This window comes from Hydractinia symbiolongicarpus, chromosome 3 (assembly GCF_029227915.1).
Source record: "Hydractinia symbiolongicarpus strain clone_291-10 chromosome 3, HSymV2.1, whole genome shotgun sequence".
Taxonomy (NCBI): domain Eukaryota; kingdom Metazoa; phylum Cnidaria; class Hydrozoa; order Anthoathecata; family Hydractiniidae; genus Hydractinia; species Hydractinia symbiolongicarpus.
Genome location: NC_079877.1, coordinates 9,243,098 through 9,267,421, shown reverse-complemented (window position 1 = coordinate 9,267,421; position 24,324 = coordinate 9,243,098). Strand labels below are relative to the sequence as shown.

At 39.0% G+C, this 24,324-nt stretch overlaps 2 long non-coding RNA genes across 2 annotated transcripts in view; both read right to left on the bottom strand.

The window, feature by feature from the left end:
- The window catches only part of LOC130635563 (uncharacterized), a 41,463-nt gene that overhangs the window by 16,781 nt on the left and 358 nt on the right, over positions 1–24,324 (bottom strand). The gene's annotated exons all lie outside the window — the stretch shown is intronic.
- Positions 1,510–24,324, bottom strand: LOC130635564 (uncharacterized). The gene is made up of 2 exons (XR_008982175.1): positions 23,551–24,324; positions 1,510–1,649 (listed from the first exon to the last, which is right to left on the bottom strand). It is a non-coding gene; the product is annotated as an uncharacterized LOC130635564 (long non-coding RNA).

Below are 24,324 nucleotides of genomic sequence, written 5' to 3'. Positions count from 1 at the left end.
GAATCACACACGAGTTATTCTTGTTTTCGGTGACCAAACCAACAATTCCCAATCATACATGCGTGTTATACTTTCAAGAGATCGTTCTTTCGCGGTGAAGGTGATATTCCCTTCAATTTCAATGAATATGAAACAAAAGAGCTAAATTCCATCAGAAGGATGCGTTGCCAATCCTAGATCATTGGATTGTTCATTATACGACGTTCTGACAATGTCTTGTTGTTTTAGATAACTCACATGTAGAAACTATTTTTGTTGCGTACTACATCACATCTAGAAGGTGTCCATTCACACAAGACACGGTCGATTTTGCGGATTTAAGTACCAATACGCGCTGCATCGTGCGCCTTTTTTGTCAGGGATGAAGAGATAAAAAAAAAGAATTTTCTAATATGCTTCAAAATTTACGTCAACGTAACCCTGTTTTGACAACTAGGGATACGTTTCCCTGTTTAACATGCTATTAACATTTCTTATTAAGAACAATGCTGGAGATGAGTAGTCGAAATGAAATACGTGCGTTTAACGTCACTGCTTCAATTGGACGTTAAGTATTTTTATCCCATGACTTTTCATTAATGCCCCTGCGCTGTCATTTATATACCCTCGATAAAGGCTTGGTTATAAACGGCACTAGCGGGCCTTATACAGTATTATTTACTGATAGCTATTTTAAATCAGTATATACGGGAAATCCACAGCACTGATTGGGTAAAAGCCTCAACGACGAGCTTCATACAGCCCGGTGCAATTTTTGACCTTGTAACATACATATTAATAACTATAAATGCATACAAATAACATTGGAAAAAATAGCCAAACACATCCACACTGAAAAATGAAGTTGCAGTAAATCCTAAATCACGATTCACTCCGTCAGAATCAAAAAAACATGTTCCACGTTCGGTGTCGCAGATAAAAGAAAATGCTTTTAAAAACATTAACAGCACAATGAAAAACAAGCAAAACAACGTCGAATTTATGTGATAAACATGTATTTGAAAAATTGAAACAATAAAACTCAAATGGAAAGTTCTCTATTTTTTTTACAACCTTGTCATCTTACGAGAAATATTACTCTCGGTCAGCGTAGCGACCTCGCATGTTCGGTCTATGCTTTTGACCTCGCATAAACTTTCTCGGTACAGATAGACAAGTTATTTTATGTTGTATTAATAACGCCCGCAAAAGTAGCCTTTTTGTATTTAGATTTATGCTTTCCGTATCCGCCCTGACATTTTTGACTATCAAAATTGTGGCTCCGAATGAGACAGAATTGCCAAGTTGACAAAGTAGCAAAAAACGGCAATAGCCGGTTAATAACGCCTTGGATAGAAATGCTCACGCTACGCTTGCACGGTTGCATTGCGATTCTGGGTATGGCGGCGCCAGAAGATTTCAGGCTTTACTAAATAACGCTTACTACTCCTTTCAGCAAATACGGACACTCAAGGCACCCTATGCAATAATTCAAATGTGGTTGGCTGCAGCGACATGACAAAAAGAAAATTGGCAGTCAAATCATTCATCTCATACTGGATCTTATTGGGAAGGAAAAGTTCATATATTAGAGGTATTTATTTGACAACATATTTTTACAACAATGAGTACACTAAAGTTCGCATATAATCTTCCGAAGGTCCTCGTATCTAAACGAAAGGAAGTACATATTAAGCTCGTGGCCCGAAATGACTTGCTTACAAAAGTGTTCGCGACTTTTACCTCATCGGTAATAACACCATGGCCCACGACCGGGCAATGAATTATAGCAGCAACCTCTTTTCATGCATTCGAATTCTGTTATACCAGGATAGCCGCAGTCGTCACGTTCTGTTGCTTTGCGCAGACATTTTTCTAACGAAAATTCAACACAAACCAGCAGTAAAAACTTTAAGGATCGCGCATTATGTTATTTTGCGACGAATGTGGAGAGCGTACTTCTATGCTTACCTAGGCGGTGGTAGCACCACGGTCCACTTTGGTTTAGCAATTCACTATAACAACAGCCTTTCTTTTCGCATGCCCGCTTCGTTATGCCTGGATAACCACAATCATGACGTCTTGTTGCTGCTATTTTCCGGCATTTTTCTAAAATTACGGATGGAAGAGTACACAATGCTTTCAAAATACCTAATCACTAAGAGCGGAACAACTTACCTTGCCTGTAATAACACCACGGTCCCTTTTCCTTGATCGCGTTGTAACAGCATCCTTTTTTGACGCAATCTGATTTGCTTATCCCAGGGTAACCACAATCTTCACGTTTGTTTGCTTCAATCATGGGACAGTTTGCTAGAGTATTTTGAGAAATAATTAGTGGCCCAAATTGTCAGTGTTAATGCCGAAAACATAGTCGAAAATTTACCTTTTCGATGATAACACCACGGGCCAGCCACCTTTAATTCGCCATAACAACATCCCTTTCTCAAGCAATCCAACGGACTAATTCCATGGTAGCCACAATCAACGCGCATTGACGCCTTTATGTTTCGACATTTTGCTATTACGAAACAAATTAGGTAGATTCACAACTAAAATGCAATGACAACCCCCTCAAGTGTAAGAAGCCGTATTACCTCCACATGTGTTGCAAAGCCTTGGGCAATGACTGGAAACGATTTTCTTTGAACAACTAGTTGATCTAACCACAGAGCACAAGATATTTCTGTTGCTGCAAACTCTTGTAGCTGAAAAATTAAGAACAAATGCAATTTTTTTATTATTGCGACGAAACATTGACGGCAATTGCAATGAAGAAGCATTAAAATACCTGTGGCAGCGGCAAAAGCCAAAACAACAAAACAAATCACGTAAATCTGATATTTCCTCATGATTCCGGCTCTTATTTCGTCGGTGCGCGAATCGTATTAGTCCAATTCATGTCAAAGCCTTCTTTATACGCTCTTTTCTCTCTAATTACTGTAATTAATGAGTGCTTATAATCAAGATGGCCGTTTACAAATTACAACGTAAATTCGCCTCCGGGGAAGATATTGTGCATGTAGCATTCACCGTTTAAACTCTTGTGGGTTTCGCTTTGAAATATGTTGACACGGTCTATGAAGATCATTGTTGATTGTTGAATAAACGGAAGGTTTTTATCGGAGTGGTGTAGGACTAGGGTGCACACGAATCACACACGAGTTATTCTTGTCTTCGGTGACCAAACCAACAATTCCCAATCATACATGCGTGTTATACTTTCAAGAGATCGTTCTTTCGCGGTGAAGGTGATATTCCCTTCAATTTCAATGAATATGAAACAAAAGAGCTAAATTCCATCAGAAGGATGCGTTGCCAATCCTAGATCATTGGATTGTTCATTATACGACGTTCTGACAATGTCTTGTTGTTTTAGATAACTCACATGTAGAAACTATTTTTGTTGCGTACTACATCACATCTAGAAGGTGTCCATTCACACAAGACACGGTCGATTTTGCGGATTTAAGTACCAATACGCGCTGCATCGTGCGCCTTTTTTGTCAGGGATGAAGAGATAAAAAAAAAGAATTTTCTAATATGCTTCAAAATTTACGTCAACGTAACCCTGTTTTGACAACTAGGGATACGTTTCCCTGTTTAACATGCTATTAACATTTCTTATTAAGAACAATGCTGGAGATGAGTAGTCGAAATGAAATACGTGCGTTTAACGTCACTGCTTCACTTGGACGTTAAGTATTTTTATCCCATGACTTTTCATTAATGCCCCTGCGCTGTCATTTATATACCCTCGATAACGGCTTGGTTATAAACGGCACTAGCGGGCCTTATACAGTATTATTTACTGATAGCTATTTTAAATCAGTATATACGGGAAATCCACAGCACTGATTGGGTAAAAGCCTCAACGACGAGCTTCATACAGCCCGGTGCAATTTTTGACCTTGTAACATACATATTAATAACTATAAATGCATACAAATAACATTGGAAAAAATAGCCAAACACATCCACACTGAAAAATGAAGTTGCAGTAAATCCTAAATCACGATTCACTCCGTCAGAATCAGAAAAACATGTTCCACGTTCGGTGTCGCAGATAAAAGAAAATGCTTTTAAAAACATTAACAGCACAATGAAAAACAAGCAAAACAACGTCGAATTTATGTGATAAACATGTATTTGAAAAATTGAAACAATAAAACTCAAATGGAAAGTTCTCTATTTTTTTTACAACCTTGTCATCTTACGAGAAATATTACTCTCGGTCAGCGTAGCGACCTCGCATGTTCGGTCTATGCTTTTGACCTCGCATAAACTTTCTCGGTACAGATAGACAAGTTATTTTATGTTGTATTAATAACGCCCGCAAAAGTAGCCTTTTTGTATTTAGATTTATGCTTTCCGTATCCGCCCTGACATTTTTGACTATCAAAATTGTGGCTCCGAATGAGACAGAATTGCCAAGTTGACAAAGTAGCAAAAAACGGCAATAGTCGGTTAATAACGCCTTGGATAGAAATGCTCACGCTACGCTTGCACGGTTGCATTGCGATTCTGGGTATGGCGGCGCCAGAAGATTTCAGGCTTTACTAAATAACGCTTACTACTCCTTTCAGCAAATACGGACACTCAAGGCACCCTATGCAATAATTCAAATGTGGTTGGCTGCAGCGACATGACAAAAAGAAAATTGGCAGTCAAATCATTCATCTCCTACTGGATCTTATTGGGAAGGAAAAGTTCATATATTAGAGGTATTTATTTGACAACATATTTTTACAACAATGAGTACACTAAAGTTCGCATATAATCTTCCCAAGGTCCTCGTATCTAAACGAAAGGAAGTACATATTAAGCTCGTGGCCCGAAATGACTTGCTTACAAAAGTGTTCGCGACTTTTACCTCATCGGTAATAACACCATGGCCCACGACCGGGCAATGAATTATAGCAGCAACCTCTTTTCATGCATTCGAATTCTGTTATACCAGGATAGCCGCAGTCGTCACGTTCTGTTGCTTTGCGCAGACATTTTTCTAACGAAAATTCAACACAAACCAGCAGTAAAAACTTTAAGGATCGCGCATTATGTTATTTTGCGACGAATGTGGAGAGCGTACTTCTATGCTTACCTAGGCGGTGGTAGCACCACGGTCCACTTTGGTTTAGCAATTCACTATAACAACAGCCTTTCTTTTCGCATGCCCGCTTCGTTATGCCTGGATAACCACAATCATGACGTCTTGTTGCTGCTATTTTCCGGCATTTTTCTAAAATTACGGATGGAAGAGTACACAATGCTTTCAAAATACCTAATCAGTAAGAGCGGAACAACTTACCTTGCCTGTAATAACACCACGGTCCCTTTTCCTTGATCGCGTTGTAACAGCATCCTTTTTTGACGCAATCTGATTTGCTTATCCCAGGGTAACCACAATCTTCACGTTTGTTTGCTTCAATCATGGGACAGTTTGCTAGAGTATTTTGAGAAATAATTAGTGGCCCAAATTGTCAGTGTTAATGCCGAAAACATAGTCGAAAATTTACCTTTTCGATGATAACACCACGGGCCAGCCACCTTTAATTCGCCATAACAACATCCCTTTCTCAAGCAATCCAACGGACTAATTCCATGGTAGCCACAATCAACGCGCATTGACGCCTTTATGTTTCGACATTTTGCTATTACGAAACAAATTAGGTAGATTCACAACTAAAATGCAATGACAACCCCCTCAAGTGTAAGAAGCCGTATTACCTCCACATGTGTTGCAAAGCCTTGGGCAATGACTGGAAACGATTTTCTTTGAACAACTAGTTGATCTAACCACAGAGCACAAGATATTTCTGTTGCTGCAAACTCTTGTAGCTGAAAAATTAAGAACAAATGCAATTTTTTTATTATTGCGACGAAACATTGACGGCAATTGCAATGAAGAAGCATTAAAATACCTGTGGCAGCGGCAAAAGCCAAAACAACAAAACAAATCACGTAAATCTGATATTTCCTCATGATTCCGGCTCTTATTTCGTCGGTGCGCGAATCGTATTAGTCCAATTCATGTTAAAGCCTTCTTTATACGCTCTTTTCTCTCTAATTACTGTAATTAATGAGTGCTTATAATCAAGATGGCCGTTTACAAATTACAACGTAAATTCGCCTCCGGGGAAGATATTGTGCATGTAGCATTCACCGTTTAAACTCTTGTGGGTTTCGCTTTGAAATATGTTGACACGGTCTATGAAGATCATTGTTGATTGTTGAATAAACGGAAGGTTTTTATCGGAGTGGTGTAGGACTAGGGTGCACACGAATCACACACGAGTTATTCTTGTCTTCGGTGACCAAACAAACAATTCCCAATCATACATGCGTGTTATACTTTCAAGAGATCGTTCTTTCGCGGTGAAGGTGATATTCCCTTCAATTTCAATGAATATAAAACAAAAGAGCTAAATTCAATCAGAAGGATGCGTTGCCAATCCTAGATCATTGGATTGTTCATTATACGACGTTCTGACAATGTCTTGTTGTTTTAGATAACTCACATGTAGAAACTATTTTTGTTGCGTACTACATCACATCTAGAAGGTGTCCATTCACACAAGACACGGTCGATTTTGCGGATTTAAGTACCAATACGCGCTGCATCGTGCGCCTTTTTTGTCAGGGATGAAGAGATAAAAAAAAAGAATTTTCTAATATGCTTCAAAATTTACGTCAACGTAACCCTGTTTTGACAACTAGGGATACGTTTCCCTGTTTAACATGCTATTAACATTTCTTATTAAGAACAATGCTGGAGATGAGTAGTCGAAATGAAATACGTGCGTTTAACGTCACTGCTTCAATTGGACGTTAAGTATTTTTATCCCATGACTTTTCATTAATGCCCCTGCGCTGTCATTTATATACCCTCGATAACGGCTTGGTTATAAACGGCACTAGCGGGCCTTATACAGTATTATTTACTGATAGCTATTTTAAATCAGTATATACGGGAAATCCACAGCACTGATTGGGTAAAAGCCCCAACGACGAGCTTCATACAGCCCGGTGCAATTTTTGACCTTGTAACATACATATTAATAACTATAAATGCATACAAATAACATTGGAAAAAATAGCCAAACACATCCACACTGAAAAATGAAGTTGCAGTAAATCCTAAATCACGATTCACTCCGTCAGAATCAGAAAAACATGTTCCACGTTCGGTGTCGCAGATAAAAGAAAATGCTTTTAAAAACATTAACAGCACAATGAAAAACAAGCAAAACAACGTCGAATTTATGTGATAAACATGTATTTGAAAAATTGAAACAATAAAACTCAAATGGAAAGTTCTCTATTTTTTTTACAACCTTGTCATCTTACGAGAAATATTACTCTCGGTCAGCGTAGCGACCTCGCATGTTCGGTCTATGCTTTTGACCTCGCATAAACTTTCTCGGTACAGATAGACAAGTTATTTTATGTTGTATTAATAACGCCCGCAAAAGTAGCCTTTTTGTATTTAGATTTATGCTTTCCGTATCCGCCCTGACATTTTTGACTATCAAAATTGTGGCTCCGAATGAGACAGAATTGCCAAGTTGACAAAGTAGCAAAAAACGGCAATAGTCGGTTAATAACGCCTTGGATAGAAATGCTCACGCTACGCTTGCACGGTTGCATTGCGATTCTGGGTATGGCGGCGCCAGAAGATTTCAGGCTTTACTAAATAACGCTTACTACTCCTTTCAGCAAATACGGACACTCAAGGCACCCTATGCAATAATTCAAATGTGGTTGGCTGCAGCGACATGACAAAAAGAAAATTGGCAGTCAAATCATTCATCTCCTACTGGATCTTATTGGGAAGGAAAAGTTCATATATTAGAGGTATTTATTTGACAACATATTTTTACAACAATGAGTACACTAAAGTTCGCATATAATCTTCCCAAGGTCCTCGTATCTAAACGAAAGGAAGTACATATTAAGCTCGTGGCCCGAAATGACTTGCTTACAAAAGTGTTCGCGACTTTTACCTCATCGGTAATAACACCATGGCCCACGACCGGGCAATGAATTATAGCAGCAACCTCTTTTCATGCATTCGAATTCTGTTATACCAGGATAGCCGCAGTCGTCACGTTCTGTTGCTTTGCGCAGACATTTTTCTAACGAAAATTCAACACAAACCAGCAGTAAAAACTTTAAGGATCGCGCATTATGTTATTTTGCGACGAATGTGGAGAGCGTACTTCTATGCTTACCTAGGCGGTGGTAGCACCACGGTCCACTTTGGTTTAGCAATTCACTATAACAACAGCCTTTCTTCTCGCATGCCCGCTTCGTTATGCCTGGATAACCACAATCATGACGTCTTGTTGCTGCTATTTTCCGGCATTTTTCTAAAATTACGGATGGAAGAGTACACAATGCTTTCAAAATACCTAATCAGTAAGAGCGGAACAACTTACCTTGCCTGTAATAACACCACGGTCCCTTTTCCTTGATCGCGTTGTAACAGCATCCTTTTTTGACGCAATCTGATTTGCTTATCCCAGGGTAACCACAATCTTCACGTTTGTTTGCTTCAATCATGGGACAGTTTGCTAGAGTATTTTGAGAAATAATTAGTGGCCCAAATTGTCAGTGTTAATGCCGAAAACATAGTCGAAAATTAACCTTTTCGATGATAACACCACGGGCCAGCCACCTTTAATTCGCCATAACAACATCCCTTTCTCAAGCAATCCAACGGACTAATTCCATGGTAGCCACAATCAACGCGCATTGACGCCTTTATGTTTCGACATTTTGCTATTACGAAACAAATTAGGTAGATTCACAACTAAAATGCAATGACAACCCCCTCAAGTGTAAGAAGCCGTATTACCTCCACATGTGTTGCAAAGCCTTGGGCAATGACTGGAAACGATTTTCTTTGAACAACTAGTTGATCTAACCACAGAGCACAAGATATTTCTGTTGCTGCAAACTCTTGTAGCTGAAAAATTAAGAACAAATGCAATTTTTTTATTATTGCGACGAAACATTGACGGCAATTGCAATGAAGAAGCATTAAATTACCTGTGGCAGCGGCAAAAGCCAAAACAACAAAACAAATCACGTAAATCTGATATTTCCTCATGATTCCGGCTCTTATTTCGTCGGTGCGCGAATCGTATTAGTCCAATTCATGTTAAAGCCTTCTTTATACGCTCTTTTCTCTCTAATTACTGTAATTAATGAGTGCTTATAATCAAGATGGCCGTTTACAAATTACAACGTAAATTCGCCTCCGGGGAAGATATTGTGCATGTAGCATTCACCGTTTAAACTCTTGTGGGTTTCGCTTTGAAATATGTTGACACGGTCTATGAAGATCATTGTTGATTGTTGAATAAACGGAAGGTTTTTATCGGAGTGGTGTAGGACTAGGGTGCACACGAATCACACACGAGTTATTCTTGTCTTCGGTGACCAAACCAACAATTCCCAATCATACATGCGTGTTATACTTTCAAGAGATCGTTCTTTCGCGGTGAAGGTGATATTCCCTTCAATTTCAATGAATATGAAACAAAAGAGCTAAATTCCATCAGAAGGATGCGTTGCCAATCCTAGATCATTGGATTGTTCATTATACGACGTTCTGACAATGTCTTGTTGTTTTAGATAACTCACATGTAGAAACTATTTTTGTTGCGTACTACATCACATCTAGAAGGTGTCCATTCACACAAGACACGGTCGATTTTGCGGATTTAAGTACCAATACGCGCTGCATCGTGCGCCTTTTTTGTCAGGGATGAAGAGATAAAAAAAAAGAATTTTCTAATATGCTTCAAAATTTACGTCAACGTAACCCTGTTTTGACAACTAGGGATACGTTTCCCTGTTTAACATGCTATTAACATTTCTTATTAAGAACAATGCTGGAGATGAGTAGTCGAAATGAAATACGTGCGTTTAACGTCACTGCTTCAATTGGACGTTAAGTATTTTTATCCCATGACTTTTCATTAATGCCCCTGCGCTGTCACTTATATACCCTCGATAACGGCTTGGTTATAAACGGCACTAGCGGGCCTTATACAGTATTATTTACTGATAGCTATTTTAAATCAGTATATACGGGAAATCCACAGCACTGATTGGGTAAAAGCCTCAACGACGAGCTTCATACAGCCCGGTGCAATTTTTGACCTTGTAACATACATATTAATAACTATAAATGCATACAAATAACATTGGAAAAAATAGCCAAACACATCCACACTGAAAAATGAAGTTGCAGTAAATCCTAAATCACGATTCACTCCGTCAGAATCAGAAAAACATGTTCCACGTTCGGTGTCGCAGATAAAAGAAAATGCTTTTAAAAACATTAACAGCACAATGAAAAACAAGCAAAACAACGTCGAATTTATGTGATAAACATGTATTTGAAAAATTGAAACAATAAAACTCAAATGGAAAGTTCTCTATTTTTTTTACAACCTTGTCATCTTACGAGAAATATTACTCTCGGTCAGCGTAGCGACCTCGCATGTTCGGTCTATGCTTTTGACCTCGCATAAACTTTCTCGGTACAGATAGACAAGTTATTTTATGTTGTATTAATAACGCCCGCAAAAGTAGCCTTTTTGTATTTAGATTTATGCTTTCCGTATCCGCCCTGACATTTTTGACTATCAAAATTGTGGCTCCGAATGAGACAGAATTGCCAAGTTGACAATGTAGCAAAAAACGGCAATAGTCGGTTAATAACGCCTTGGATAGAAATGCTCACGCTACGCTTGCACGGTTGAATTGCGATTCTGGGTATGGCGGCGCCAGAAGATTTCAGGCTTTACTAAATAACTCTTACTACTCCTTTCAGCAAATACGGACACTCAAGGCACCCTATGCAATAATTCAAATGTGGTTGGCTGCAGCGACATGACAAAAAGAAAATTGGCAGTCAAATCATTCATCTCCTACTGGATCTTATTGGGAAGGAAAAGTTCATATATTAGAGGTATTTATTTGACAACATATTTTTACAACAATGAGTACACTAAAGTTCGCATATAATCTTCCCAAGGTCCTCGTATCTAAACGAAAGGAAGTACATATTAAGCTCGTGGCCCGAAATGACTTGCTTACAAAAGTGTTCGCGACTTTTACCTCATCGGTAATAACACCATGGCCCACGACCGGGCAATGAATTATAGCAGCAACCTCTTTTCATGCATTCGAATTCTGTTATACCAGGATAGCCGCAGTCGTCACGTTCTGTTGCTTTGCGCAGACATTTTTCTAACGAAAATTCAACACAAACCAGCAGTAAAAACTTTAAGGATCGCGCATTATGTTATTTTGCGACGAATGTGGAGAGCGTACTTCTATGCTTACCTAGGCGGTGGTAGCACCACGGTCCACTTTGGTTTAGCAATTCACTATAACAACAGCCTTTCTTTTCGCATGCCCGCTTCGTTATGCCTGGATAACCACAATCATGACGTCTTGTTGCTGCTATTTTCCGGCATTTTTCTAAAATTACGGATGGAAGAGTACACAATGCTTTCAAAATACCTAATCAGTAAGAGCGGAACAACTTACCTTGCCTGTAATAACACCACGGTCCCTTTTCCTTGATCGCGTTGTAACAGCATCCTTTTTTGACGCAATCTGATTTGCTTATCCCAGGGTAACCACAATCTTCACGTTTGTTTGCTTCAATCATGGGACAGTTTGCTAGAGTATTTTGAGAAATAATTAGTGGCCCAAATTGTCAGTGTTAATGCCGAAAACATAGTCGAAAATTTACCTTTTCGATGATAACACCACGGGCCAGCCACCTTTAATTCGCCATAACAACATCCCTTTCTCAAGCAATCCAACGGACTAATTCCATGGTAGCCACAATCAACGCGCATTGACGCCTTTATGTTTCGACATTTTGCTATTACGAAACAAATTAGGTAGATTCACAACTAAAATGCAATGACAACCCCCTCAAGTGTAAGAAGCCGTATTACCTCCACATGTGTTGCAAAGCCTTGGGCAATGACTGGAAACGATTTTCTTTGAACAACTAGTTGATCTAACCACAGAGCACAAGATATTTCTGTTGCTGCAAACTCTTGTAGCTGAAAAATTAAGAACAAATGCAATTTTTTTATTATTGCGACGAAACATTGACGGCAATTGCAATGAAGAAGCATTAAAATACCTGTGGCAGCGGCAAAAGCCAAAACAACAAAACAAATCACGTAAATCTGATATTTCCTCATGATTCCGGCTCTTATTTCGTCGGTGCGCGAATCGTATTAGTCCAATTCATGTTAAAGCCTTCTTTATACGCTCTTTTCTCTCTAATTACTGTAATTAATGAGTGCTTATAATCAAGATGGCCGTTTACAAATTACAACGTAAATTCGCCTCCGGGGAAGATATTGTGCATGTAGCATTCACCGTTTAAACTCTTGTGGGTTTCGCTTTGAAATATGTTGACACGGTCTATGAAGATCATTGTTGATTGTTGAATAAACGGAAGGTTTTTATCGGAGTGGTGTAGGACTAGGGTGCACACGAATCACACACGAGTTATTCTTGTCTTCGGTGACCAAACCAACAATTCCCAATCATACATGCGTGTTATACTTTCAAGAGATCGTTCTTTCGCGGTGAAGGTGATATTCCCTTCAATTTCAATGAATATGAAACAAAAGAGCTAAATTCCATCAGAAGGATGCGTTGCCAATCCTAGATCATTGGATTGTTCATTATACGACGTTCTGACAATGTCTTGTTGTTTTAGATAACTCACATGTAGAAACTATTTTTGTTGCGTACTACATCACATCTAGAAGGTGTCCATTCACACAAGACACGGTCGATTTTGCGGATTTAAGTACCAATACGCGCTGCATCGTGCGCCTTTTTTGTCAGGGATGAAGAGATAAAAAAAAAGAATTTTCTAATATGCTTCAAAATTTACGTCAACGTAACCCTGTTTTGACAACTAGGGATACGTTTCCCTGTTTAACATGCTATTAACATTTCTTATTAAGAACAATGCTGGAGATGAGTAGTCGAAATGAAATACGTGCGTTTAACGTCACTGCTTCAATTGGACGTTAAGTATTTTTATCCCATGACTTTTCATTAATGCCCCTGCGCTGTCATTTATATACCCTCGATAACGGCTTGGTTATAAACGGCACTAGCGGGCCTTATACAGTATTATTTACTGATAGCTATTTTAAATCAGTATATACGGGAAATCCACAGCACTGATTGGGTAAAAGCCTCAACGACGAGCTTCATACAGCCCGGTGCAATTTTTGACCTTGTAACATACATATTAATAACTATAAATGCATACAAATAACATTGGAAAAAATAGCCAAACACATCCACACTGAAAAATGAAGTTGCAGTAAATCCTAAATCACGATTCACTCCGTCAGAATCAGAAAAACATGTTCCACGTTCGGTGTCGCAGATAAAAGAAAATGGTTTTAAAAACATTAACAGCACAATGAAAAACAAGCAAAACAACGTCGAATTTATGTGATAAACATGTATTTGAAAGATTGAAACAATAAAACTCAAATGGAAAGTTCTCTATTTTTTTTACAACCTTGTCATCTTACGAGAAATATTACTCTCGGTCAGCGTAGCGACCTCGCATGTTCGGTCTATGCTTTTGACCTCGCATAAACTTTCTCGGTACAGATAGACAAGTTATTTTATGTTGTATTAATAACGCCCGCAAAAGTAGCCTTTTTGTATTTAGATTTATGCTTTCCGTATCCGCCCTGACATTTTTGACTATCAAAATTGTGGCTCCGAATGAGACAGAATTGCCAAGTTGACAAAGTAGCAAAAAACGGCAATAGTCGGTTAATAACGCCTTGGATAGAAATGCTCACGCTACGCTTGCACGGTTGCATTGCGATTCTGGGTATGGCGGCGCCAGAAGATTTCAGGCTTTACTAAATAACGCTTACTACTCCTTTCAGCAAATACGGACACTCAAGGCACCCTATGCAATAATTCAAATGTGGTTGGCTGCAGCGACATGACAAAAAGAAAATTGGCAGTCAAATCATTCATCTCCTACTGGATCTTATTGGGAAGGAAAAGTTCATATATTAGAGGTATTTATTTGACAACATATTTTTACAACAATGAGTACACTAAAGTTCGCATATAATCTTCCCAAGGTCCTCGTATCTAAACGAAAGGAAGTACATATTAAGCTCGTGGCCCGAAATGACTTGCTTACAAAAGTGTTCGCTACTTTTACCTCATCGGTAATAACACCATGGCCCACGACCGGGCAATGAATTATAGCAGCAACCTCTTTTCATGCATTCGAATTCTGTTATACCAGGATAGCCGCAGTCGTCACGTTCTGTTGCTTTGCGCAGACATTTTTCTAACGAAAATTCAACACAAACCAGCAGTAAAAACTTTAAGGATCGCGCATTATGTTATTTTGCGACGAATGTGGAGAGCGTACTTCTATGCTTACCTAGGCGGTGGTAGCACCACGGTCCACTTTGGTTTAGCAATTCACTATAACAACAGCCTTTCTTTTCGCATGCCCGCTTCGTTATGCCTGGATAACCACAATCATGACGTCTTGTTGCTGCTATTTTCCGGCATTTTTCTAAAATTACGGATGGAAGAGTACACAATGCTTTCAAAATACCTAATCAGTAAGAGCGGAACAACTTACCTTGCCTGTAATAACACCACGGTCCCTTTTCCTTGATCGCGTTGTAACAGCATCCTTTTTTGACGCAATCTGATTTGCTTATCCCAGGGTAACCACAATCTTCACGTTTGTTTGCTTCAATCATGGGACAGTTTGCTAGAGTATTTTGAGAAATAATTAGTGGCCCAAATTGTCAGTGTTAATGCCGAAAACATAGTCGAAAATTTACCTTTTCGATGATAACACCACGGGCCAGCCACCTTTAATTCGCCATAACAACATCCCTTTCTCAAGCAATCCAACGGACTAATTCCATGGTAGCCACAATCAACGCGCATTGACGCCTTTATGTTTCGACATTTTGCTATTACGAAACAAATTAGGTAGATTCACAACTAAAATGCAATGACAACCCCCTCAAGTGTAAGAAGCCGTATTACCTCCACATGTGTTGCAAAGCCTTGGGCAATGACTGGAAACGATTTTCTTTGAACAACTAGTTGATCTAACCACAGAGCACAAGATATTTCTGTTGCTGCAAACTCTTGTAGCTGAAAAATTAAGAACAAATGCAATTTTTTTATTATTGCGACGAAACATTGACGGCAATTGCAATGAAGAAGCATTAAAATACCTGTGGCAGCGGCAAAAGCCAAAACAACAAAACAAATCACGTAAATCTGATATTTCCTCATGATTCCGGCTCTTATTTCGTCGGTGCGCGAATCGTATTAGTCCAATTCATGTTAAAGCCTTCTTTATACGCTCTTTTCTCTCTAATTACTGTAATTAATGAGTGCTTATAATCAAGATGGCCGTTTACAAATTACAACGTAAATTCGCCTCCGGGGAAGATATTGTGCATGTAGCATTCACCGTTTAAACTCTTGTGGGTTTCGCTTTGAAATATGTTGACACGGTCTATGAAGATCATTGTTGATTGTTGAATAAACGGAAGGTTTTTATCGGAGTGGTGTAGGACTAGGGTGCACACGAATCACACACGAGTTATTCTTGTCTTCGGTGACCAAACCAACAATTCCCAATCATACATTGGTGTTATACTTTCAAGAGATCGTTCTTTCGCGGTGAAGGTGATATTCCCTTCAATTTCAATGAATATGAAACAAAAGAGCTAAATTCCATCAGAAGGATGCGTTGCCAATCCTAGATCATTGGATTGTTCATTATACGACGTTCTGACAATGTCTTGTTGTTTTAGATAACTCACATGTAGAAACTATTTTTGTTGCGTACTACATCACATCTAGAAGGTGTCCATTCACACAAGACACGGTCGATTTTGCGGATTTAAGTACCAATACGCGCTGCATCGTGCGCCTTTTTTGTCAGGGATGAAGAGATAAAAAAAAAGAATTTTCTAATATGCTTCAAAATTTACGTCAACGTAACCCTGTTTTGACAACTAGGGATACGTTTCCCTGTTTAACATGCTATTAACATTTCTTATTAAGAACAATGCTGGAGATGAGTAGTCGAAATGAAATACGTGCGTTTAACGTCACTGCTTCAATTGGACGTTAAGTATTTTTATCCCATGACTTTTCATTAATGCCCCTGCGCTGTCATTTATATACCCTCGATAACGGCTTGGTTATAAACGGCACTAGCGGGCCTTATACAGTATTATTTACTGATAGCTATTTTAAATCAGTATATACGGGAAATCCACAGCACTGATTGGGTAAAAGCCTCAACGACGAGCTTCATACAGCCCGGTGCAATTTTTGACCTTGTAACATACATATTAATAACTATAAATGCATACAAATAACATTGGAAAAAATAGCCAAACACATCCACACTGAAAAATGAAGTTGCAGTAAATCCTAAATCACGATTCACTCCGTCAGAATCAGAAAAACATGTTCCACGTTCGGTGTCGCAGATAAAAGAAAATGCTTTTAAAAACATTAACAGCACAATGAAAAACAAGCAAAACAACGTCGAATTTATGTGATAAACATGTATTTGAAAAATTGAAACAATAAAACTCAAATGGAAAGTTCTCTATTTTTTTTACAACCTTGTCATCTTACGAGAAATATTACTCTCGGTCAGCGTAGCGACCTCGCATGTTCGGTCTATGCTTTTGACCTCGCATAAACTTTCTCGGTACAGATAGACAAGTTATTTTATGTTGTATTAATAACGCCCGCAAAAGTAGCCTTTTTGTATTTAGATTTATGCTTTCCGTATCCGCCCTGACATTTTTGACTATCAAAATTGTGGCTCCGAATGAGACAGAATTGCCAAGTTGACAAAGTAGCAAAAAACGGCAATAGTCGGTTAATAACGCCTTGGATAGAAATGCTCACGCTACGCTTGCACGGTTGCATTGCGATTCTGGGTATGGCGGCGCCAGAAGATTTCAGGCTTTACTAAATAACGCTTACTACTCCTTTCAGCAAATACGGACACTCAAGGCACCCTATGCAATAATTCAAATGTGGTTGGCTGCAGCGACATGACAAAAAGAAAATTGGCAGTCAAATCATTCATCTCCTACTGGATCTTATTGGGAAGGAAAAGTTCATATATTAGAGGTATTTATTTGACAACATATTTTTACAACAATGAGTACACTAAAGTTCGCATATAATCTTCCCAAGGTCCTCGTATCTAAACGAAAGGAAGTACATATTAAGCTCGTGGCCCGAAATGACTTGCTTACAAAAGTGTTCGCTACTTTTACCTCATCGGTAATAACACCATGGCCCACGACCGGGCAATGAATTATAGCAGCAACCTCTTTTCATGCATTCGAATTCTGTTATACCAGGATAGCCGCAGTCGTCACGTTCTGTTGCTTTGCGCAGACATTTTTCTAACGAAAATTCAACACAAACCAGCAGTAAAAACTTTAAGGATCGCGCATTATGTTATTTTGCGACGAATGTGGAGAGCGTACTTCTATGCTTACCTAGGCGGTGGTAGCACCACGGTCCACTTTGGTTTAGCAATTCACTATAACAACAGCCTTTCTTTTCGCATGCCCGCTTCGTTATGCCTGGATAACCACAATCATGACGTCTTGTTGCTGCTATTTTCCGGCATTTTTCTAAAATTACGGATGGAAGAGTACACAATGCTTTCAAAATACCTAATCAGTAAGAGCGGAACAACTTACCTTGCCTGTAATAACACCACGGTCCCTTTTCCTTGATCGCGTTGTAACAGCATCCTTTTTTGACGCAATCTGATTTGCTTATCCCAGGGTAACCACAATCTTCACGTTTGTTTGCTTCAATCATGGGACAGTTTGCTAGAGTATTTTGAGAAATAATTAGTGGCCCAAATTGTCAGTGTTAATGCCGAAAACATAGTCGAAAATTTACCTTTTCGATGATAACACCACGGGCCAGCCACCTTTAATTCGCCATAACAACATCCCTTTCTCAAGCAATCCAACGGACTAATTCCATGGTAGCCACAATCAACGCGCATTGACGCCTTTATGTTTCGACATTTTGCTATTACGAAACAAATTAGGTAGATTCACAACTAAAATGCAATGACAACCCCCTCAAGTGTAAGAAGCCGTATTACCTCCACATGTGTTGCAAAGCTTCGGGCAATGACTGGAAACGATTTTCTTTGAACAACTAGTTGATCTAACCACAGAGCACAAGATATTTCTGTTGCTGCAAACTCTTGTAGCTGAAAAATTAAGAACAAATGCAATTTTTTTATTATTGCGACGAAACATTGACGGCAATTGCAATGAAGAAGCATTAAAATACCTGTGGCAGCGGCAAAAGCCAAAACAACAAAACAAATCACGTAAATCTGATATTTCCTCATGATTCCGGCTCTTATTTCGTCGGTGCGCGAATCGTATTAGTCCAATTCATGTTAAAGCCTTCTTTATACGCTCTTTTCTCTCTAATTACTGTAATTAATGAGTGCTTATAATCAAGATGGCCGTTTACAAATTACAACGTAAATTCGCCTCCGGGGAAGATATTGTGCATGTAGCATTCACCGTTTAAACTCTTGTGGGTTTCGCTTTGAAATATGTTGACACGGTCTATGAAGATCATTGTTGATTGTTGAATAAACGGAAGGTTTTTATCGGAGTGGTGTAGGACTAGGGTGCACACGAATCACACACGAGTTATTCTTGTCTTCGGTGACCAAACCAACAATTCCCAATCATACATTGGTGTTATACTTTCAAGAGATCGTTCTTTCGCGGTGAAGGTGATATTCCCTTCAATTTCAATGAATATGAAACAAAAGAGCTAAATTCCATCAGAAGGATGCGTTGCCAATCCTAGATCATTGGATTGTTCATTATACGACGTTCTGACAATGTCTTGTTGTTTTAGATAACTCACATGTAGAAACTATTTTTGTTGCGTACTACATCACATCTAGAAGGTGTCCATTCACACAAGACACGGTCGATTTTGCGGATTTAAGTACCAATACGCGCTGCATCGTGCGCCTTTTTTGTCAGGGATGAAGAGATAAAAAAAAAGAATTTTCTAATATGCTTCAAAATTTACGTCAACGTAACCCTGTTTTGACAACTAGGGATACGTTTCCCTGTTTAACATGCTATTAACATTTCTTATTAAGAACAATGCTGGAGATGAGTAGTCGAAATGAAATACGTGCGTTTAACGTCACTGCTTCAATTGGACGTTAAGTATTTTTATCCCATGACTTTTCATTAATGCCCCTGCGCTGTCATTTATATACCCTCGATAACGGCTTGGTTATAAACGGCACTAGCGGGCCTTATACAGTATTATTTACTGATAGCTATTTTAAATCAGTATATACGGGAAATCCACAGCACTGATTGGGTAAAAGCCTCAACGACGAGCTTCATACAGCCCGGTGCAATTTTTGACCTTGTAACATACATATTAATAACTATAAATGCATACAAATAACATTGGAAAAAATAGCCAAACACATCCACACTGAAAAATGAAGTTGCAGTAAATCCTAAATCACGATTCACTCCGTCAGAATCAGAAAAACATGTTCCACGTTCGGTGTCGCAGATAAAAGAAAATGCTTTTAAAAACATTAACAGCACAATGAAAAACAAGCAAAACAACGTCGAATTTATGTGATAAACATGTATTTGAAAAATTGAAACAATAAAACTCAAATGGAAAGTTCTCTATTTTTTTTACAACCTTGTCATCTTACGAGAAATATTACTCTCGGTCAGCGTAGCGACCTCGCATGTTCGGTCTATGCTTTTGACCTCGCATAAACTTTCTCGGTACAGATAGACAAGTTATTTTATGTTGTATTAATAACGCCCGCAAAAGTAGCCTTTTTGTATTTAGATTTATGCTTTCCGTATCCGCCCTGACATTTTTGACTATCAAAATTGTGGCTCCGAATGAGACAGAATTGCCAAGTTGACAAAGTAGCACAAAACGGCAATAGTCGGTTAATAACGCCTTGGATAGAAATGCTCACGCTACGCTTGCACGGTTGCATTGCGATTCTGGGTATGGCGGCGCCAGAAGATTTCAGGCTTTACTAAATAACGCTTACTACTCCTTTCAGCAAATACGGACACTCAAGGCACCCTATGCAATAATTCAAATGTGGTTGGCTGCAGCGACATGACAAAAAGAAAATTGGCAGTCAAATCATTCATCTCCTACTGGATCTTATTGGGAAGGAAAAGTTCATATATTAGAGGTATTTATTTGACAACATATTTTTACAACAATGAGTACACTAAAGTTCGCATATAATCTTCCCAAGGTCCTCGTATCTAAACGAAAGGAAGTACATATTAAGCTCGTGGCCCGAAATGACTTGCTTACAAAAGTGTTCGCGACTTTTACCTCATCGGTAATAACACCATGGCCCACGACCGGGCAATGAATTATAGCAGCAACCTCTTTTCATGCATTCGAATTCTGTTATACCAGGATAGCCGCAGTCGTCACGTTCTGTTGCTTTGCGCAGACATTTTTCTAACGAAAATTCAACACAAACCAGCAGTAAAAACTTTAAGGATCGCGCATTATGTTATTTTGCGACGAATGTGGAGAGCGTACTTCTATGCTTACCTAGTCGGTGGTAGCACCACGGTCCACTTTGGTTTAGCAATTCACTATAACAACAGCCTTTCTTCTCGCATGCCCGCTTCGTTATGCCTGGATAACCACAATCATGACGTCTTGTTGCTGCTATTTTCCGGCATTTTTCTAAAATTACGGATGGAAGAGTACACAATGCTTTCAAAATACCTAATCAGTAAGAGCGGAACAACTTACCTTGCCTGTAATAACACCACGGTCCCTTTTCCTTGATCGCGTTGTAACAGCATCCTTTTTTGACGCAATCTGATTTGCTTATCCCAGGGTAACCACAATCTTCACGTTTGTTTGCTTCAATCATGGGACAGTTTGCTAGAGTATTTTGAGAAATAATTAGTGGCCCAAATTGTCAGTGTTAATGCCGAAAACATAGTCGAAAATTTACCTTTTCGATGATAACACCACGGGCCAGCCACCTTTAATTCGCCATAACAACATCCCTTTCTCAAGCAATCCAACGGACTAATTCCATGGTAGCCACAATCAACGCGCATTGACGCCTTTATGTTTCGACATTTTGCTATTACGAAACAAATTAGGTAGATTCACAACTAAAATGCAATGACAACCCCCTCAAGTGTAAGAAGCCGTATTACCTCCACATGTGTTGCAAAGCCTTGGGCAATGACTGGAAACGATTTTCTTTGAACAACTAGTTGATCTAACCACAGAGCACAAGATATTTCTGTTGCTGCAAACTCTTGTAGCTGAAAAATTAAGAACAAATGCAATTTTTTTATTATTGCGACGAAACATTGACGGCAATTGCAATGAAGAAGCATTAAAATACCTGTGGCAGCGGCAAAAGCCAAAACAACAAAACAAATCACGTAAATCTGATATTTCCTCATGATTCCGGCTCTTATTTCGTCGGTGCGCGAATCGTATTAGTCCAATTCATGTTAAAGCCTTCTTTATACGCTCTTTTCTCTCTAATTACTGTAATTAATGAGTGCTTATAATCAAGATGGCCGTTTACAAATTACAACGTAAATTCGCCTCCGGGGAAGATATTGTGCATGTAGCATTCACCGTTTAAACTCTTGTGGGTTTCGCTTTGAAATATGTTGACACGGTCTATGAAGATCATTGTTGATTGTTGAATAAACGGAAGGTTTTTATCGGAGTGGTGTAGGACTAGGGTGCACACGAATCACACACGAGTTATTCTTGTCTTCGGTGACCAAACCAACAATTCCCAATCATACATGCGTGTTATACTTTCAAGAGATCGTTCTTTCGCGGTGAAGGTGATATTCCCTTCAATTTCAATGAATATGAAACAAAAGAGCTAAATTCCATCAGAAGGATGCGTTGCCAATCCTAGATCATTGGATTGTTCATTATACGACGTTCTGACAATGTCTTGTTGTTTTAGATAACTCACATGTAGAAACTATTTTTGTTGCGTACTACATCACATCTAGAAGGTGTCCATTCACACAAGACACGGTCGATTTTGCGGATTTAAGTACCAATACGCGCTGCATCGTGCGCCTTTTTTGTCAGGGATGAAGAGATAAAAAAAAAGAATTTTCTAATATGCTTCAAAATTTACGTCAACGTAACCCTGTTTTGACAACTAGGGATACGTTTCCCTGTTTAACATGCTATTAACATTTCTTATTAAGAACAATGCTGGAGATGAGTAGTCGAAATGAAATACGTGCGTTTAACGTCACTGCTTCAATTGGACGTTAAGTATTTTTATCCCATGACTTTTCATTAATGCCCCTGCGCTGTCATTTATATACCCTCGATAACGGCTTGGTTATAAACGGCACTAGCGGGCCTTATACAGTATTATTTACTGATAGCTATTTTAAATCAGTATATACGGGAAATCCACAGCACTGATTGGGTAAAAGCCTCAACGACGAGCTTCATACAGCCCGGTGCAATTTTTGACCTTGTAACATACATATTAATAACTATAAATGCATACAAATAACATTGGAAAAAATAGCCAAACACATCCACACTGAAAAATGAAGTTGCAGTAAATCCTAAATCACGATTCACTCCGTCAGAATCAGAAAAACATGTTCCACGTTCGGTGTCGCAGATAAAAGAAAATGCTTTTAAAAACATTAACAGCACAATGAAAAACAAGCAAAACAACGTCGAATTTATGTGATAAACATGTATTTGAAAAATTGAAACAATAAAACTCAAATGGAAAGTTCTCTATTTTTTTTACAACCTTGTCATCTTACGAGAAATATTACTCTCGGTCAGCGTAGCGACCTCGCATGTTCGGTCTATGCTTTTGACCTCGCATAAACTTTCTCGGTACAGATAGACAAGTTATTTTATGTTGTATTAATAACGCCCGCAAAAGTAGCCTTTTTGTATTTAGATTTATGCTTTCCGTATCCGCCCTGACATTTTTGACTATCAAAATTGTGGCTCCGAATGAGACAGAATTGCCAAGTTGACAAAGTAGCAAAAAACGGCAATAGTCGGTTAATAACGCCTTGGATAGAAATGCTCACGCTACGCTTGCACGGTTGCATTGCGATTCTGGGTATGGCGGCGCCAGAAGATTTCAGGCTTTACTAAATAACGCTTACTACTCCTTTCAGCAAATACGGACACTCAAGGCACCCTATGCAATAATTCAAATGTGGTTGGCTGCAGCGACATGACAAAAAGAAAATTGGCAGTCAAATCATTCATCTCCTACTGGATCTTATTGGGAAGGAAGGTCCTCGTATCTAAACGAAAGGAAGTACATATTAAGCTCGTGGCCCGAAATGACTTGCTTACAAAAGTGTTCGCGACTTTTACCTCATCGGTAATAGCACCATGGCCCACGACCGGGCAATGAATTATAGCAGCAACCTCTTTTCATGCATTCGAATTCTGTTATACCAGGATAGCCGCAGTCGTCACGTTCTGTTGCTTTGCGCAGACATTTTTCTAACGAAAATTCAACACAAACCAGCAGTAAAAACTTTAAGGATCGCGCATTATGTTATTTTGCGACGAATGTGGAGAGCGTACTTCTATGCTTACCTAGGCGGTGGTAGCACCACGGTCCACTTTGGTTTAGCAATTCACTATAACAACAGCCTTTCTTTTCGCATGCCCGCTTCGTTATGCCTGGATAACCACAATCATGACGTCTTGTTGCTGCTATTTTCCGGCATTTTTCTAAAATTACGGATGGAAGAGTACACAATGCTTTCAAAATACCTAATCAGTAAGAGCGGAACAACTTACCTTGCCTGTAATAACACCACGGTCCCTTTTCCTTGATCGCGTTGTAACAGCATCCTTTTTTGACGCAATCTGATTTGCTTATCCCAGGGTAACCACAATCTTCACGTTTGTTTGCTTCAATCATGGGACAGTTTGCTAGAGTATTTTGAGAAATAATTAGTGGCCCAAATTGTCAGTGTTAATGCCGAAAACATAGTCGAAAATTTACCTTTTCGATGATAACACCACGGGCCAGCCACCTTTAATTCGCCATAACAACATCCCTTTCTCAAGCAATCCAACGGACTAATTCCATGGTAGCCACAATCAACGCGCATTGACGCCTTTATGTTTCGACAT